Raw genomic sequence first — 19,679 nt, 5'->3', positions numbered from 1 at the left:
ACTGTGACCACACCGCCCACTTCACACTGGGTGTGATTTTTTAAATCCTATTTGGCTTGTGAAATAGCCAAATGTGTGAAATGTATGCATGTATTAGCCACTATGGCCAATGGACCCAAAAAGTAGGTTTCCTATCATGATATTAAGTTAGGACTGTGCAAAATACTTGTATTTGATTTTTAATATTGATCAATAGATTTAATACCCATCCTGCTATTATTGACTTTTGTTAGCGACTGTTTGGCTATTGTGTTTAGCTAGTGTTAATAATATCAGTGTACATCCATAAAGCAGGTTGACAAATACAGATTACTTTTATTCAGGGACAGTTCTGCTGTGTTGGAAACTGCTGAGGTGAGTGGACCAGCAGCTTGCTTGCCAGCTTCCCCAACCTGCTTTCGGACTGCATACTGCATACACATCATCTCAGTTGATCCCCCCAAAATTCCTTAGTACCAAAGGGGTCTCCAAGAATATTTTGACTGCATATTTGAGCTTTTATGGCCCTGCAACGTAAGGAACAGATCAGACAGACTAGACTAGACTTGATGTGCGAAGATTTCTGTCAGTTTTTCTAAGCTGCCGTTCAGCCTCACTTCATCTCATGTGGTGTCAGGTGCTTCCCACGTGACACCATATCAGACCCACTGTACTTTAAGTCTTTTCCCCCTAGATATTAATACATTTTCACCCCTGTATTTCATTGGTGCAACTCCATTTTAGTACAGTTTGTGTTGCCTTTATGAATATTGAAATTGGCATTGTTGTTAAATAACGTATTAATTGTACACCGCCGGCTTTCTAAGTTAATGCAGGTTATGAAATGAAAGAAAAGCTGGGTTTTTGTCTTGGCTTTTGTGCATGAACATGAACATGGAACCTTTATTCAGCAATCAGTAAATTTTTGTGAACTACATTATCTAAGCAAAAATGTTTTGGTTTCTTTGAGTGACAAGAACCTGAAGCATTTATTGTTTCATTATTGTATTGAAAGTTGCATTTTGATGGCTGTGATAATGCAAAATATAAAAAAGTGTCTCATCTATGTTGTCTTGATGCTGCTGGCCAGGTCTGCCTTTTTATCTCATATTGATGGAGCTTCACGATACATTGTGTATCATAGTTCGGTTTTCCAATATAAAGCATCTTTTAATTAGGAAATATTTGTGAGTGTTATTATTTGTGACGTGCTAAAAAGTAATTGCATGTCATACACATATCTCGTAATATTCTTTTTTTTCTTCTTTTTTTCTTGGTCAGTATTGTTGCACGTCTACAAACGGACCACCTGGTTAAATAAATAGAAACAAGTGTGCCAAAACGGAGCAGACCTGAAGACTGTGCTGTATTCTGCTAACAGGCCCCCGACAGTGAGACAGAGCAGGTGTCTGCTTCCTGCCTGCCTGCATCAGCCGGCACTGGCTTGGGATTTATTCTCTCTCGCTGGATAGCACCACACCGCTCTCCCCTCGCTCCCCTCCACTGGCCTCCGGGCTGTGTGGTGGAGTGTGCGTGTGCCGTGTGTGTATGTGTTTGTGTGGGCGGGTTACACCATATGAGCGTGTGTGTGTGTGTGTTTGTATGTGCGTGTCAAGCTCGGGGGGTGTCTAGGGGGCGCCCCCCCACTGAATTGCTGGCTTTGTCGCTTCCTAACCTTCCACAGTGAGGTTTATATAACTCCCAGCCAGACAGGCAGGCAGGCAGGCAAGCATACAGGCAGACAGGCAGCTCCACGGCCAGCCCTGAAACCTGACACCACGTCACTCCTCGGAAGGGGGAGGGCCGGCCCCTCCCCCCCCCCCCCCCCTCGCCCCCACCGCTGGGAAACCTTCTCCCACTGTGGCTGTGTCGTGATAGGCTGTCATAGTCACACGTCGTCACCCCCCCAGCCTCACCACACGCACACACATACACACACGTGCACTCACTCGCACAGTGTCTCTGTCACTTGCTTTCTGTCTCTCTCTCTCTCTCTCTCTCTCTCCGTGCCGTTTCCCCATGCATCTCTCTGTGCTTCTCTCTCTTTGTCTATATTTCTCTCATCCACTCTCCCTGCTTTACACTCAGTCCTCTCTGTTCCTCGTGCTCCCTCAGTGCCTGTCTCTCTCTGTCTGTCTGTCTCTCACACACACGCGCACACACACACACACACACACACACACACACACACACACACACACACACACACACACACACACACACACAACCACTTGAACCACACACAGGAGCTCTCCCTGTCAGTATCCGGTCTCATCTGTCTGTCTGTTTGGAGAGCTGCCAGAAAGGAGGAGGCAGGAATAAGTAAGGGGTCAGAGCAACAGGAAGTCAGAGAGAGGCTGGTGCTGGGCGGGCAGGAAGGGGAGGTCTTGGGGTGGGTGGGGCATTGAGACGTAGGGTGGGGGCCTGGGGGGGGGGGTCAGGAGGAGGAGTAGGAAGTGAGAGAGAGTTGAACTTGGACTGAGTGTTGGGAGCATGTGGGAACGCTGCCAGCCCCAAACTACACAGTAGGTCAGAATATAAAGCATTCTCTCTCTCTTTATTCTACTTTTCTTTCCGTCTTTGTGCCCATCTCACTCTCCGTTCATTCTCTCTCTAACCTCCTTCACTGGGGATTAAATGGCTCTGTCTTTTTTTTTGGGGGGGGGGGCTGCTGGGGTTGGGGTGAGCGTGAGTTCGGCAGTCAAGTCATGCCCCCCCCCCCCCTTCTGTGTGTGTGTGTGTGTGTGTGTGTGTGTATGCGTGTGTGACTGGAATGAGAGGCTTTGTGGCCTCAGGTTAACCTTGTTTGCTGACAGACAGACCTGGGGGGAAAAGCGAAAGACAAGCCCACCGTCTGGTCTGGCTACTAAGTGTTCTGCATCCGGGAGACCGTTTTGAAGGGGACTTTGGTGTGATGAAGCCCAGGTCAATCTGTTAGCCTCAGCTTAGCATGAATAAGGGAGAGGAAGTGAAATGGGGGTTATGATGACATTGTCCTTTGTTGTTTATGGTTGACACAGCACCAGTCTCTGAATTTGCCTCTGAAAGTCCGTTTTGAGCAGGGACTGAATCACAAAACACGACCATGTTGCACACGAAATGTCCCAAAACGTGGAGCAGAGAAAGGACCTGTAGGACAGGAAGCCGGAGGTTAGATAATAACTCGTCCTTGTATTTACGGTTGACACACAGTTGGAGTGCTTTTTTGATTTCGAAAGAACTTTTTAAATGTCGGTTTGCCGATTAGTTTGTGTTGTCACAGAGACGGCAGTTAGCTCATAGGTTACTTATTTGTTACTAGCTCAAACAGGTTTTCTCAGTTGTTTCAAGGAAGACGTCTGGTTTGTCAGTTTCCATGGACGCGGAGGTCATGAATGAAGGGTTTTGTTGAAGAGTTTAGAGCAGTGGTTCACAAACGTTTTAGCTCGAGACCCAAAAGAGCAATGTGTCTCCCTGTTAACCCAAACTAGTGAAAATAGCAGATCTATAAGCAGATGCGACGCGTTGTGTACTTGTAGATCTGCTATTTTCACTACTTCTTAAAAGTCAGTTTTTAAAATTTATGGAATTTGTTAGATGGAAAAAATATTTTAAAGAATGTTTTAGCTTTGAATTCATGAAAAATTTAGATTTTTTTTTTGAAAATATTTGTAAAGGGATATTTACTCGCGACCCATAACAACTTGTCCGAGACCCGCAAATGGGGTCCCGACCCAGTGTTTGGGAAACAGTGGTTTTTAGAGCGTTGAGTTCTGTTTCACAACCTTCAGTGTCCTGAGAGGGAAGGACAAATAATGCATTAAACTTGTTGTTTTGTTTTGTTCATAGGATAAAGTTCAGTGTTAAGACATACCAGAACCATCACTCACTGTGTACTGTAGCCTGACTCAGCATGCCGCTGCACAATCCCACCGAGGTATACAATGAGAAATATTGAATAATATGCTGGGGAATCAGGTAGTGGGGACATCAACACAATATGCAACTACCCCCACCCCCTGGCAGATTCACTGTAGACCTCGCAAGGTCACGTTTCATCTATTCCTTTTATATAAAAAGTGTGTCCTTTTTAAGAACTCTTTTGTGGTATTATTCACAGTGGAGTTCACTTCACAGCACAAAGCGGACCATTATTCGGCCCCTCAACCTTGAAACGCAAGTGTTAACCACTATATGCTAGGTTAAATGGGGGTCCCCCCAGGGCTCAGATATTTTCACCCCTCCTTTTTCCACTCCATATCTCTTCTGTGAAAATAGCCGATCTATAAGCTCACAGCACGTCGCAACGCGATGCGCTGTGTGAGTTGTAGATCTGCTACACTTTGGCCGAATGTTCGCCTAAATTTAATGTTAGGGGGTTCATGTGGTTCACTTCCAGTGGCACAAAGCGGCCCATTATTCAGCCCCTAAACCTTGAACCGGCGTGTCTCTGAATGCAGTGTGTGATGTTGAGCGTGTCGTCGGTGGAGTGCAACCGGGACCTGTCCTCACATTTGTGTCATGAAGCGCTGCTTTATCCCTCGGTGGCTTAACCCATTCAATTCGGGAAGGCGTCTCTGTCATTTTAAGATTTCTTTGGCTAATCACAAATAGCATATATACAAGCTCACAGCGCTGCACTCGGTGCCTTGCTATGAGCTTGTATATCTGGTATTTTTGAATAGCCAAAGAAATTTAAAAAATGACACACCGATGCGTTCCCGGTCTTAATGGGTTATTGGTGTGAAGACGGCTGTACTTCGCTGACCCCTGTCATTTGGTTTACTGCTCACAAGGGCTGAACAAATATGGCTCCAGCATCGACATGAAAATGAGTACAAACGTGGGCAATTGCCAGGCAAATTCTGCCCATGAGGCTAAAACCGTTTTAACTGCTTGATAGTATATGAAAACTAGCGAGGTTCACAGTTTCCATTGCTTGTCCTGGAAGAAAAACTGCATAATCTAGTTCTTCTGATAAATAACCTATTTTACTTGCTTACTGGTCTTGCACCCACCACGCTATCATGGACTTTGGCCTGGATTGATGAGTGAGTAATAACTGAATACAATGGTGTCACGCTTAGTCAACAAGAGTGTTGAACAATTTCCCCCTCTAAAGTCACCCTAATCATTGCTAGAGTAATACATTCTTAACAAATGGAGCCAAAGAAGTATATATCTGGTTAAATGATGCACGTCCTGCTTTTATTTATATATATATATATATATATATATATATATATATATATATATATATATATATATATATATATATATATATATATATATTATATATGTGTATGTATATGGCGATCATTTCTCATTTTAATAATACCAATTGATATAGTATTTTATATTATTTTTATTGTTAGTCTCCTTTACAATGAGATATAACTTGTAAGGGTCGTGGATTGAGCAACACAGCTAAACGTGTGAGTAGCGGCCCCCAAAAATGTGCCAAAATCCCCCAATATGCTTCTGTTGGTATTCGCTCTCGTTTTGATTGACCTGCCAGGTGTGTGACTGGCACCTGAGCATCGGTCTTGCAACTTTGACAGAGGTCTGTCTGTGGTATTGTTGTGCAAATCTTGCCTGTAAATCTCTGGAAGAAAGCCTATGGTTCCTCAGTGAAGCAACCGGTCTTCTTGGGGTGCCACTTCGTGGTCTGTCTTTCACTTCACCAGTCTCACGGAACTTGGACTTAAGTTTGGAAATGGTACCAGCGCTGTCACCAAATAATGCTGCCACTCTGCGTAACGGAACACCAGCTTCCACTTACCCTATTGCACAGGCCTTATCCTGAAGGGACAAATGTGGCATCTTTCCATGGGGCAGTGTTTCTGCATGGAGCATACACAAACTCAACAAAGTTGCAGGACCCATGCTCAGGTATCAGTCACACACCTGTGATGTAGGTCGCTCAAAACGATAGCGAATACCAACAGAAGCGTATTGGGGGATTTGGGCAAATTTTGAGAGGGCGCTACCCACGCCCTTAGCTGTGTTGCTCATTCCACGATTGCACAATCCTTACAAGTTATACCTCATTGTAAAGGTGATAAAAAATACACTGAACCCCTTACTGCTACCGATGAGCCTTACACGGTTTCCTCTGCCATTGTGTATGTGTGAATGTGAAAAACATTTTAAAGCGCTTAGGAAAAAGGCGCTACATAAACGCAGTCCATTACCATTTGTATAAAGGCAATCCATTTATGAACCGACGATGCATCTACATTTCTTGTGCAGGTGGATTAGATATTAAAGTAACTAGTTTTGAATTAAAAAGTAACACTTTTGTGGTTTAATTACTCCGGAGGACTGTTTTATCTCACACACACACAGCTCTGCGAGTCTGCGGTACTGTAGGCCACAATTATTTTAAAACCCTTGTTACTCGTGGCTTTCTTAGATTTTTTGTGTCAATCCCTGCCCACTGCCAGCAATAAACTAAAATCCCTCCGCATCATGAGCCCTCTGCTATTGATAAAGAGTCTGTGAGCCCCCATCCTCCCCTCTGCCTCAGCCGATCCACAGGCACCTGTCTCCCACTCGGTGTGTGCGTGTGCGTGTGTGTGTGTGTGTGTGTGTGTGTGTGTGAGAGGCCTCACTTCATCAAAAAAGGTGCCGGCAGCCTGCTCTGCACTCTTATCTGTCTTTCTCCCTTTCAAATACTGAATGGGTTCCTAACTCTCCTCACGCGTGTACGTGTGTGGGTGTGTCTTGTACACTACTTGTACCAGATGTTCTTCTCACAACAATGGAAAGATATCCTGGAAAGCGGTGCTGGTCCCTTTCCCTTTCCAAAGGACTGTGTCAGGCTTAGTGTATGATTTATGTCTAATTAGTTTAGGATTAGACGTAAAGGTTATGGTTAGCCATAATAGTGTGGTGGTGAGGGAATGAATGTAGTCAATGGAAATTAGGTGTGGGTGTGTTGTGTGTGTGTGTGTGTGTGTGTGTGTGTGTGTGTGTGTGTGTGTGTGTGTGTGTGTGTGTGTGTGTGTGTGTGTGTGTGTGTGTGTGTGTGTGTGTGTGTGTGTGTGTGTGTGTGTGTGTGTGTGTGTGTGTGTGTGTGTGTGTGTGTGTGTGTGTGTGTGTGTGTGTGTGTGTGTGTGTGTGTGTGTGTGTGTGTGCGTGCGTGCGCTCACCTTGCCCTGGTCTCTCAATAATTAAGGAGTTGTAAAGGTTTGGCAGTGCGCCTCCTGCTGATTCCTCTCGCCCTCCACTCTGTTCTGGTCTTTTTCCATGAATGAATGCCCCTATTTCATATGTCGTCGTATGACAGTGTCGCACAAAAGTGCTGAAAATAGCCGATTGATTGAATACTTTATTAGTCAGAAATGTAAACACATGTGGTACAGTGAGGCATTAAGGCTAAAAGGATACCACAAAAAAAGTCCTGGGGACTCCTTTTTGGTCTTATGCATAGCCGCGGGAAGATGTTTTAGGGTACGGGTGCTGTATGCGCGCACGTGCACGTGCGCGTGCACGTGCGTGACTAGCGCAAAATGTGCGGTTATTTGTGGTTATTTCCCGTTTTTTTTTACCTTTTTTGGGGGGTTTTGTTACTTTAATTCGGTTGCCTCAGTTCCAGAACACATATTGCTAAACCCCCCCCAAATAACGACCAACATCAAAAAATTAAAAAATAAATAATTGTATTTATTTATTATTATTATTATTTTTTTCATACATTATTTTCAGGGGGTGCTGCACCCCCAGCACCCATACTTCCCGCGGTACTGGTCTTATGTATTCAATTCATCAACATAATATAAAAATGTAACACTAATACATGTCATCAACAAATGCAAAAGTGTACAAAGGAGAAAAAGAAAGAACGGCGGCAGTGAATGACACCTCCTTTCGATGGGAATTTACATTTACCGTAAATTTCTGACTATAAGCCACGACTTTTTTCCCATTTTTCAACCCTGCGGCTTATATAACGGTGCGGCTTATCTATGGATTTTTACAGCTAACGGCCACTAGGGGACCTCCTAAATCTATGGATTTTACACCCGCGGTTTATAGTCCAGTGCGGCTTATATATGTTCCAAACATTCAATTTAGCTGCTGCGGCTTATAGTCAGGTGCGGCTTATAGTGCGAAAATTACGGTACCTCCTCCTTGTGGTCTCCTGAAATCTGTTCTCGTCTCTCCTCCTTGACATCCCTGTTGACAGGGAACGTCCTCCTCCTCTCAGCTCCCCTCCACAGTCAGCACCTCTGTCTCTACTAATGAACGCCATCATCCAGCCTGCCCGTCTTTATTCATTTCACCTGTGGTGGCGTCCCTTGTCAGTGTTGATTGGCCATATTCACAGAGTGGCCATTTTATTTTACGTCATCATGTTCAAGGCACTTCTATAGAGCGGGGCTTCTCAAACGTTTTTGTGCCAAGGACCCTCAAAGATTTGGTGTTTGGTAAAAGTACCTCAACATTGTAATTAAGTACAGTACTTGAGTAAATGTACTTAGTTACTTTACACCACTGAAGCACTGACTGACTCTTTTGAGCAGAGCAAGTGCAGAATCATTTACATCAGTAAATATGTTAAATCTCGATTGTGTGTGCGATATTATACATTTATAATTACTGCGCTGTTCAGTTTGTGTTTGCCAGCCGCCACTTTGTTGTCACAGACTGGCGAACCACAACCATTTATTGGACTGAAACCTTACCCTAACCTTAAACTTAAAATCCCTATTCCTTACTGTAAAACTAACCCCATCCTAGCCTTACTGTAAAACTAACCCCAACCTATCCTTACTGTAAAACTAACCCCAACCTATCCTTACTGTAAAACTAACCCTAACATATCCTTACTGTAAAACTAACCCTAACATATCCTTCCTGTAAAACTAACCTTAACCTATTCTGACCATAAACGTAACCCACGAATGCCTAATCCTAACACCAACCTCAATCTTTTCATAACGGTAGCTCTAACTGTAAATATTACCTTGATTAACCATAAAAATGACTCCTTTCCTAAGGAAAAAGTGCCCAAATGAGGTTGATTCAATTTTTTAAGTAAGTCCCCCGTTTCACAATGCGCTAGACCCCTGGGAGATGGAATGCTGAGGGTGGAGCGCAACACCTCAGCTCCCAGTACTTACAGCACGACTTGTCGCACCCAAGCCATGCTACTGATACGTTGAGTTGGCGGTGCCCGGGATCGAACCCATGACCTTGAGGTTGAAACGCGAGTGCTCTACCGACTGAGTAAAACATGACACACACACACATACACACACACACACACTCACACTCACACACTCTCTCTCTCTCGTGGTGTCTGTCAGCAGACTCTGACAGATGAGGTGCAGACACGCCGGTTCGAATCTCTCTGCCTGTACCTTTGTCCTCCAGCCTGTTGTTCTGACAGATACAGCCAGGCCTATAGGCTATACTCTGAGGGTATTGTGCACAAGCCTCAGAACTGAGGTCAAGCCCAGTGGTTTAAAGTAACTAAGTATACATTTACTCAAGTACTGTACTTAAGTACAATTTTGAGGTATTTTTGGGCGGTGAAACCGCCCCTATAAGTGAGATTTGGAAAAATGTTCAAATATCTTGGGCAGTGAAATCGGCCCTAAAAGTGAGGTTTGGAAATTTGTACAATTATCCTGCGCTGTGATTGGCCAATCACAATCTATTCAGGACTGTGATTGGCCAGTGTCACATGACACATGTGCATAGCCCTATATAAGCAACCATAACTTAAAAAAACCAAACTGTTGTTTTTTTTAAGTTATGGTTTTGTCCATCATAAAGTGTGTTTTACAAAAGATAAATGTATTTATCTTTTGTACATGATTGATCGACTCCATTCAGTATTGTGATTAGCTAGCAAGACACATGCTGACACTAAGTGGCTCTTTCAGATCAAAGCATATATATTGGTTGACTCCATTCAGTATTGTGGTTAGCTAGGAAGACACCGCCCACTTCACACAGGGTGTGATTTTTTACTATACTGGAGTATTTCCAAATTTCAGTACTTTTACTTCTACTTCACTACATCTCACAGGCAGATATTGTACTTTTACTCCACTACAATTATTTGAAAACTTTAGTTACTAGTTACTTTAAAGATATAAATTATATTACAAAACATACATTAACCACTCCAGCCCTATTTTATAGATAGGTCGTGTCGCATCGCGACGCGTTGAGCAGATCTACAAGCTCATGGCGCGGCACTCGGTGCCACGCTATGAGCTTGTATATCTGCTATTTTGTGTGTGTGTGTGTGTGTGTGTCAAGGGCGATGGGCCTCACAGAGCTGGTGGGTTGGCCAATGTTCAAGGAATGTGGTCCGTGGTTCTAACCGGCTTCCCTGCTTGCTCCCGTGCTGGCAGGAGAATAATGTCTTTCCACTTGCTCCCGAGTGAATTAGTGCTGCTGGGCATTGGTGCGACTCAAAAAGTGTTATCGTCACAATGTTTATTTATTTGTGCAGATGTCAATATTCAATATGCCAGCGGCAGGTTTTCCACCGCCAGACCACTCTGCCATGGTTCTGATGAAGTTCAGAAATGGTAAAAGAGGCAGAGCATATAAGATGAATCCATCTGAGTACTCGGATGCAGTGGTGGAAAAAGTACAAATACTCAAATTTTTTACTTAAATAAAAGTATCAATACTGCAATGTAGACATACTCTGTTACAAGTAAAAGTTCGGAATTCAAAATGTACTTGAGTAAAAGTACAAAAGTAAAAGTACTTATTGTGCAGAATGTCACATTTCACAAGTATTCCAATGTATAAAAATCTTTTGAAAAGATCTACAAGCTCACAGTGCGTCGCATCGTAATTCATTGTGAGCTTGTAGATCGGCTATTTTCAAATGGCCGAAATGTATATAGGGCTGAAGTGGTTAACACTTTACCTGCCAATCACGAGTATAACCGTTGATGAAAAATACACCCGTTTACTGCCAAAAAAATCCATCCACGAGTATAACCGTTTTTCAAAAACCGTTTTTTTTTTTTTTTGTCTTTTTTTTTTTCAATTTATCCACACAGAACCAGAGATATCACGATCCAAAGATTTCTAGCTCCATTCACTCCTTGGTTAACTTATTACTTTAAAATCCTGTATCTCGGCTCCTGTGTAAAAACAATTTAAACACTGGCACTGGGGGAAGTAAAATAAAAAAAAACCTCTGGCAGGGAATGTGTTAATGTCTGTTTTGTAATAATAATCTAAATATACAAAGTAACTAGTCATTTTAGTTTTCAAATAATTGTAGTGCAGTAAAGGTACAATATTTGCATCTGAGATGTAGTGGAGTAGAAGTAAAAGTATTGACAATTGTATGAAATACTCAAGTAAAGTAAAAAATGCCTCAAAATTGTACTTAAGTTAAGTACTTGAATACATGTACTTAGTTACTTTCCACCACAGCTCAGATGTACAGTACTGCTTCTACAGCAAATCACGTTGTCTGTTCACATGCTCTGAATTCTGTTCATTAGCTAGAATTAGCCGCAATACTACTAACCTACTTATAGTACTGTATGATGTAGTGTGCGGCATGTATTTTAGGTATTTATGTATTTTAGGCATAATTTTAACATGCTGTGTGTGGCAGTTTCTACTTCAGTGGCATAGCCACGTTGCGCTGTGGGATGTTTGTAGTTATTTATGCTTGTTATTTCTACCTATGGTATTTTGTTAGTATTTACCCAGTCACATGCTGAAAAGCCTGTACAATGTACAGTCCTGTTGTTCCAATTGTATTGATGTTTGTGCACGCGTGCACGTGCACGTGTGTGTGTGTGTGTGTGTGTGTGTGTGTGTGTGTGTGTGTGTGTGTGTGTGTGTGTGTGTGTGTGTGTGTGTGTGGTTTCACACTCGGTAAACCAGTACATTAAAAAACCCACTCCTAAGTTGATATTACAGGCAGCTCAGAGTGACCGCCTCCCAAGTCAAGACCTCTTCTTCACCTCGCCTCCCATTGCCTGCTGTCTCCCCTCGCAGTCTCCCCCTAGCGTCCAGCAGAGTCATAGCTAGAACCCAGCTGGGTCCTAAACACTCGCTCCTCCCCATGCAGATTCATGCGTACACTCTTAAACCCTCTTATCATGCACGGAAATGGCCGTCAGTGACTGGTTTTAATTAAATGAAGGAGCCAATTAAGCTGACCTGCAAAACTGCGCGAGCTAACAGTTTCAGGTTATTAAACTATCCACTAAGCCAAGAGGGTTTAATAACAAGAGCAGTGCAGTTGAGATAGCGGAGGGCACGCCAGGGGTCTGGCTGTCACACAGCACCTCTGGTACGGCCGGCTTCACTAATGGTGTCCCAGTGAGCCTAGCTAATGGCTGCATTTGCAAGGTATTAATGTGGAAAGGATCTGTGTGTTTGTGTGTGTGTGAGAGAGAGAGAGAGTGTGTTTGAGTGAAAGAGAGAGTGTTTGTATGAGAAAAGGTAAGTATGTGTGATAAACACAGAGCGGGAGAGAACATTAGTGTGTGTTTGTGTGTGTCTTGGCCTGGTCGTCGGAGCAGGCCTTTATGGGTGTTTACTATAAATAACTGAGACAGGGAGGCCACACACACACACACACACACACACACACACACACACTAGAGCATTGCTTACTGTTTGTGTGGTTTAAGGTTTAATATAAAGCTTGGACAGCGGATGCACAGATTGCAATACATAAAATACGAACGCAATAATTTACATTTGATAGTAATTAAAATCTCAAGCTAATCAGAGTCTGTGTTGATGTACTGTTTTTTTGCCTGTAACATACAATCTCGCAGACGGCCTCTTAGTTGGCTGATATCTAATGGCTAATTTATTTTGAAATGGTATATATCAGCAGTGGAAAAGTACTAGGATTTGAGGCTCATTAATTCACATTCTTTTTATGGAGTAGCCTCGGGCCAAGTTCAAAAGGTAGCCTTATGCACATCCATATAATCTGTCGCCGGTGCAGGTCTAAGTAAACGTATCAAAAGAAAGGAAATGTCCGCACTAACAGCTTTATGCTGCGAAAATGTTTTTACTGTGTAAAATCGGCATACGTTTCTACCAAATTTAAAATGAGGCACAGTATGTATATATATGTGTTTGTGTGTATATGTACACATATATATATATATACATAATTATTCTTTTAATTTTTTTTTATTATTCATCCCGCTGAGTGCTACCCACCGAGTAGAGTGGAAGGGGGAGCAGTTAGGGGTTTAGTCTTGCTCAGGGACACTCAGACACATTGCTGGGACAACCGGACTCCCAGGCGGGCTCTCAAACCATTCAGTTATAGCCGCCCAATATATATGTCACATATGTATGTCTGTTCATGCTGTTCCGTGCATGACATTACGAAACAAAGCCACCTCTACCTGATAAAGTGAAACTTGTGAGTGTTAAAAGTTGTGTGGTTATTGAAAATCTATGCATGACATGTAAAATAATTTTGTTAGTTGCACGCACCTTTTGAGGCACATTTGTTCAGACCTAGGCTATATTCATTCAGACAGATACATTCAGATATTCATGTTGTTTCGCTTCTCAGAAACCGTTGGTCCGTCCAAATTGTCGCTCGTGGTTCTGCACACCACGTGGTCATATGAGACACACACGCCAAGTTTGAGACCAAGCGGTCGGACACTGGCCGAGTGATGCCGAGGAGTAGGACACAATTTGTGTGACACACACACAGAATCACTCACAAGGGATTCCTTTAATTATTGCATAGATAGATACAGTAGATGGATTTGTCATATCTGCCCTCGTGAAAAGTTTTGTTTGCAAAGCCTGAAAGCCAAACAGAAATTATTATTTTTTTTATTATGTTCCAATGTTCAATGCCAAAAACACAATTAAATCATTACTCGCTATTATTTGTGTGACAATTAATCATCAAGTAAAATTTCATGATCTTGACAGCCCCGGAACCAACTCAGAACCACGTCTGGCGGACAAAGTCCTAAGCCTATATACTGTACATACAGCCTAATTAGGGATTCCTTGATAATCAACTAATTATTCTGACAACCCAAGAAATTTTACTTTTTCCACATCCCTAGTTACTATTTTTTTTGCTTAAATTGCTTGTATTGCCATCCACCATCTGAGAGCACCACAGTCCATTGACGTTTTAAAAGGGGAACCTTTTTTTTTTTTGGTTAAAACAAAAGGTTAAAGCACTATTTTCTGATAGTAATCATTGCTATAGAGCAGTGTCTATCAACCTTTTTTGTGCCAAGGCACACCTGGCATAGCCAAAAAATCCCAGGGCACACCTAGATATACGGTGTATATATATATATATATATATAATTATATATATATATATATATATATATATATATATATATATATATACGGTATATCTATATACACACACTAGGGGTGTGCCGATACACTAATTTCACGAAACGATACGATACGATATTGGGCACACAACTTCAATACGATTTCGATACGATACGCACTTTTTTATCATGAAAATATATGGGGGAGAAAAAAAGCAAATGCAAACAAATATTTCTGTTTTTGCATTATTCAGACATGCAAACTTGTAGCTTTTCAGCTTCCACTAGCCGTTTTGAATCCAAATAGGGCAATAGTGTGACACCTGACCCGAAAAAAAAAACAGCATTTTGTCACCCTTTTCACCTCGGGGCTGTTTGCATGCCTGATTATTATTATTGTAAATGATATTTTTTCAAACCTTCTTCAAACGGCGCGGCACACCTCAGCAGTAGCCCCGGCCCAAAATTGGGACGTTTGCCAGGGTTGATATACACTGCTATAGAGTGTTTGTTCAGTAACAGGAGTCTCCCCGTCTCTCCAGCTCTTTAATAAACAGAAAATCCATTTTCCGGTAGGTGTCAAAATCTCAGCCAATCCGGAGAAAGTACCAATTTTTAAGCTTCATTTTTATAGTGTTCCAGTTCCAATTTTGCCTGCTCATTTCTTAGTGTCATCACTTCCAATTTCACTTGTTTAATCTATATCCTGATTGAGTTCTCTATCCTGATTGGATAAAATTGGAAATGAAACTGAAACTGAAACGAAAATGCATTTTCTGTTTTATAAAGAGCTGGAGAGACAAGGAGACTCCTTTTACTGAACAAACACTCTATAGCAATGAGTACTATCAGAATATAGAGCTATTTAACACTTATTTTAACCAAAGAAAATCACTTACCCTACCTTTAACAAGGCATTTGCCTAGATGCACTGGTTCGATGCCTGTTTTAAAACTCTTTTTAACTCTTCTGAGCTCGTTGTCAAAACTATATATATGTTGTTTTTTTTTTACTTTTTATACCATTTAGCACTTTTGGATTTGTTTCAAATGTTAAGTGTAAAATGTATTATTATTATTATTATTATAAGAGTAATGTTATTGATGGTGAACTGCTGCCTTCTCATTTACAGTAGCTCCTCCCACCATCCCGCCTGTCTTGTCTCTCTAGTGCAGTTTACTGTGTCTCAACCTTTTCAGACCGTGACCCCCCCAAATAATCACATTTGAACTGGGGACCCCCCAAAATAATCTTATTTGAACTGGGGCCCCCCCACCGTGATAAGCACTTGGAATGTAGGAGTTGAGGCATTAGTTTGACTCAGTTCCCACAGATAAATATTGTGAAAATAGCTTACAACGGCGTTGTGAGCTTGTAGATTGGCTATTTAAAAAAAAATTGTCTCTTTCTTATATTATTTGACAATTTGGCCAATATTTGACAATTTCTTATTGTATAGTTTGTTGATTACTTTTGATGCAGTAATGGTCTTTTTCTTTGCTTTCTTTTTTAGGTATTAAAAAGGTCTTACAAGTCCTTAAATTCTCACCTCACTGTCACCCGGGGACCCCCCCCCCCCCCCATAATCATCTGGGGACTCCCCTGGGGGTCCCGACCCACAGGTTGAGAACCACTGGTCTAGGCTGTAGGCCTGGCCGTGGTACAGCTGGACCAAGTCAGGTTGGATAATCCCCCCCCCCCCATCTCTGCCTTTTCAGCAGAGGAGCCTCTCTCTAGAGAGAGACACGGTTCTCCGAGCCTCAGATCCTCTATGTCTGGTCCCCACATAAAGGATCATTATTACCTCATGCTGTATTTAATTGGTTGAGGAAGCATCGCTGTGTGCCGCGCATCCCGTTTCATTTATCAGCATTGCCTCTCTTTTTGCCATACACACACACCACCAAGCCCAGCTTCACATTGGCCGCCTGCCTCAGGCCTAATTAGCTTGGCCTAATCCTTTTTTTCTCCCTTCCTCCAGTAGACTTGACAGTGTAATCTATATTTCATTAACCAGGCCATAGGTTGAGGCTGTGGTTGGTTATGGTTAAGGAGGAGGTTGAGGGTCTGTAGGGTTATTATTAGGGGCTGTTGCAGTTAAGAATTTGTCACCCGCGTGTGTAAGTAAGTGGGTCAACAACACTGCGGCTTGCGGTACTGCCGTCTTGTTTTTAAGTGCCTTTATTTAGGCCAACCTTCCCTTTATAAAAGTGTTAAATTAACGTCCATGTAATACTGCAGTCCCCCTACACTACACTCATCATGTTGGAGCTCTGCGCTCCCCGCTTTGGACGTTTTCATTTGACATGACAGACTCTGCCATGTCAAATGCCATGTCTGTTAAAAAAACAGATGCCCAACCTCGCACCTAGCAGAGGACATTTTTTGCAGCACCGCAGACCTCTGCGGAACAGCAAAGAGTAGAATTTCTTTTTTTAACCCATTAAGACCTGAGACCGATTCTACAAAATGTCTTCTAAATCCTAACAGTTTTTTTTTTAAAACCTATGTTTGCTGTCAGTGGTTCTCAAACTTTTTCATGTCAAGGACCCCCAAAATGATACGTATTTGGCCACGGAGCCCCATCTCAAAATATTTTGTTCCAGGGACCCCCAGAAGCAAAGATTTGAGTTACAAATGTTATTCAAAAATAGCAGATCTACAAGCTCGTAGCGCGGCACTGAGCTTGTATATCTGCTATTTTTGAATAGCCAAATAAATCTAAAATGACACAGATGCGTTCCCGGTCTTAATGGGTTAATTTGGCACCAGGATTAGATGACACTATTTAATGTATGGTTGCAGCATCACTTATCACTGCATACTCGCGCGGCTTGTTTTTTTTCCTTTCTCCTACCCAACCTTGCACACCAGCATTTCTGCTGCTATAATGTGAAAGGGTGTTCAAGATCTCTGTTAACCCTATACACTTCGTTGACCAGAGTCCCCCAGGGCTCTGTACTAGGTCCACTCCTTTTTTGCCCCCGACACAAAATCTCATCGCCGAAACTAGCCGATCGACAAGCTCGTAAATCGGCTATTTTTTAAGAATGTTCGAGGCTGATCTGAAAATGGAGTTAAACATGGGTGGGTTTTTTTTGTCTTTCATGAAGCCTAATGAATGCTACACACACGGTCCTGTTACCAAATGGTCACAGATTCCATCCCCGCCAATGCCACGGTGTTAATCTTTGGCATTGTACCTGCAACCTTGGCCATGCCTATATAATCTCAATATACTGTAGCACTCCCTCTTATGTATTATGGTTAAAAGTAGAGCCTGACAGGTGAAAAAGAAAACTGTTTAAATCTTGAAATTAATTGGAAAATATTTGATTACCAATTTTCAATTTAGCAGACGCTCCTAACCAGAGTGACTTAAAATAAGCAAGGTTTACACATGCATAAAATTCAGAGAGACGGTGTAGTGCCTCAGTAAACTAGGATCACGAGTAAACCAAGAACCTAGCATCAGCCTAAACAATATACTATCAAAATGATAATCTGTACATTGACATTATAGGATACCAGGTAAACAACGAACCTAGCATTTGTCTAAATAAGTCTTGTTACATTTAACTTATAAATAAAAAATAAACACAAGTAACATTTAAATGAAATATATTTAATTTCAATATCTGAAAATAACATTTAACTATAATTATACAACGAACTAACAAACAACTACTTAATTATACAATGAACTAGCTAACAAATACTTATAAGATAACACATGGCAATGCATGAATGCATTGTGGGTATTGTTAGATCGGCCAATTCTTTTATTTTTGAAGATTTTTGAAGTGGTTGAAAATTAGGACTCTTTGGCTGCATAATTGCCGATGTCATCCAATGGGAATGACCCATATGGTCCCCAGAGCGTTTTGTGGGTCGGGCTCTATACTATAAAGCAGTGATTGGTATCCAGGCCATGATGTCACGTCCAGCCCATCATCAGTACTGTACAGTCTGCAGCTCTCAGCCTGTCCTCTTGTGTTCCCTAATGGTACATTTCAGTGGCCAGTCTGTCAGGGCGGACGCAGGCAAAACAAGCCAGCACGCCGGCCACTAATGTAGGCCCTGTGATGAGGTAATAATGGACTTCTGTTGCACTGACACCTGTGCCTTTGTCTACACACGCACGCACACACGCACGCACATGTGCGCGCATGGACGCACACACTCAAAACCCTCCCTTAACTCCAGCTTTTTCATTTTATTTCCCTCCCACTGGCTTCCTCTCGAAAGCTCTCTCTCTCCCCGCCTCCCCTCCCCTCCCCTCCCCTCCTCTCCCCTCCCCTCCCCTCCCGTCCTCTCCCCTCCCCTCCCCTCCCCTCCCCTCCCCTCCGCTCCCCTGTCTTTAGGGGAAGCCGCGCCCCCTCTTAGCTGCCAAGTTCGTTTGCATATTAACCGTTGGGTTGCCAGGGAGCTGTAGCTTCTTTTGCCATGTGACTGCTCAAGCATGTGTACGCTGACTATTCCTTCTTTTCCCTCCCTCGCTTTGCTCTGGGGGGGCACGCACGTACTCACGCACGCACACACCCACATGCACCCACACACACACACACACACACACACACACACACACACACACACACACACACACACACACACACACACACACACACACACACACACACACACACACACACACACGCACACACACACACACACGTGCGTGCACACACTATTTCCAGCATTAGTGAACATTTATTCCATCAGAGCTATGTGGGCAGATAAGTCTTATCGAGTGTTGTTGAAACTCTTTTTTTTGGCTTCCCTGTTACTGAGCACCTTTTCCATGCATCACAAGGCCGTTTGCCTGTTGCTGTGCTCATGTTCTGGATTCAATCCGTGTTTCTCTGCAGCATTGATGATTTCTTCTTTTAGATTTTTTTTTTCTTTTACCTGGCAAGAACAGGAATGTTGGCGTTAAGTCAGATGCACAGTTTCTATGCGTTCTGATGATCAGGAAAACATGGTGACAGTAAGAGTCTGCTTTGGAAATAGTTTAATTTATTTTTGCTTTATTTCAGGGACCAGCACAGATGCCATTGATAATTGCAACATAGTTAATTTAGCTTTGGTTTGGGTGTTGTCAGGAATAGTGGTTTTATTTTGTGTGTTGGTTGGGTTCCCAGCAGAAATGTAGTGCATCTGTCGTTTGGCTCTCCCCTCCTCCTTTTGGGTCCAAACTCCAAGGCCTGTATCACATAGTATATGCACACACACACACACACACACACACACACACACACACACACACACACACACACACACACGCACACTAAAGTCATTTATTTATGGCCGCATAAGCAAAACACATGGGTTTGTTGTACACGTGTATTTAGGTTATCGTCGAGCCCACATGTTTTCTTCTGCAATACTTTAATTCCATATTAAGCTTGCCTTGGACACTCACTCACTCAC

The 19,679-nt window shown here is 42.6% G+C and overlaps 1 protein-coding gene across 5 annotated transcripts in view; it reads left to right on the top strand.

Moving 5' to 3' along the window:
• Positions 1-19,679, top strand: part of chd9 (chromodomain helicase DNA binding protein 9) — a 162,600-nt gene that overhangs the window by 20,940 nt on the left and 121,981 nt on the right. Inside the window, exon 1 of one of the 5 annotated variants that reach the window (XM_080428488.1) lies at positions 2,405-2,504. The exons of 3 other annotated variants lie outside the window; for them this stretch is intronic. The gene's annotated coding sequence lies outside the window, so the exon portion shown is untranslated. Of the gene's footprint in view, positions 1-2,404; positions 2,509-19,679 lie in introns of those variants that run through there. One more of the 5 variants, XM_080428487.1, reaches the window with a different exon arrangement.

Source organism: Gymnoscopelus braueri (assembly GCF_963280865.1).
Source record: "Gymnoscopelus braueri genome assembly, chromosome: 1".
In the NCBI taxonomy this organism is placed as follows: Eukaryota; Metazoa; Chordata; class Actinopteri; order Myctophiformes; family Myctophidae; genus Gymnoscopelus; species Gymnoscopelus braueri.
Note: the sequence above shows the minus strand (reverse complement) of the source record. Positions and strands in the feature narration are given on the sequence as shown.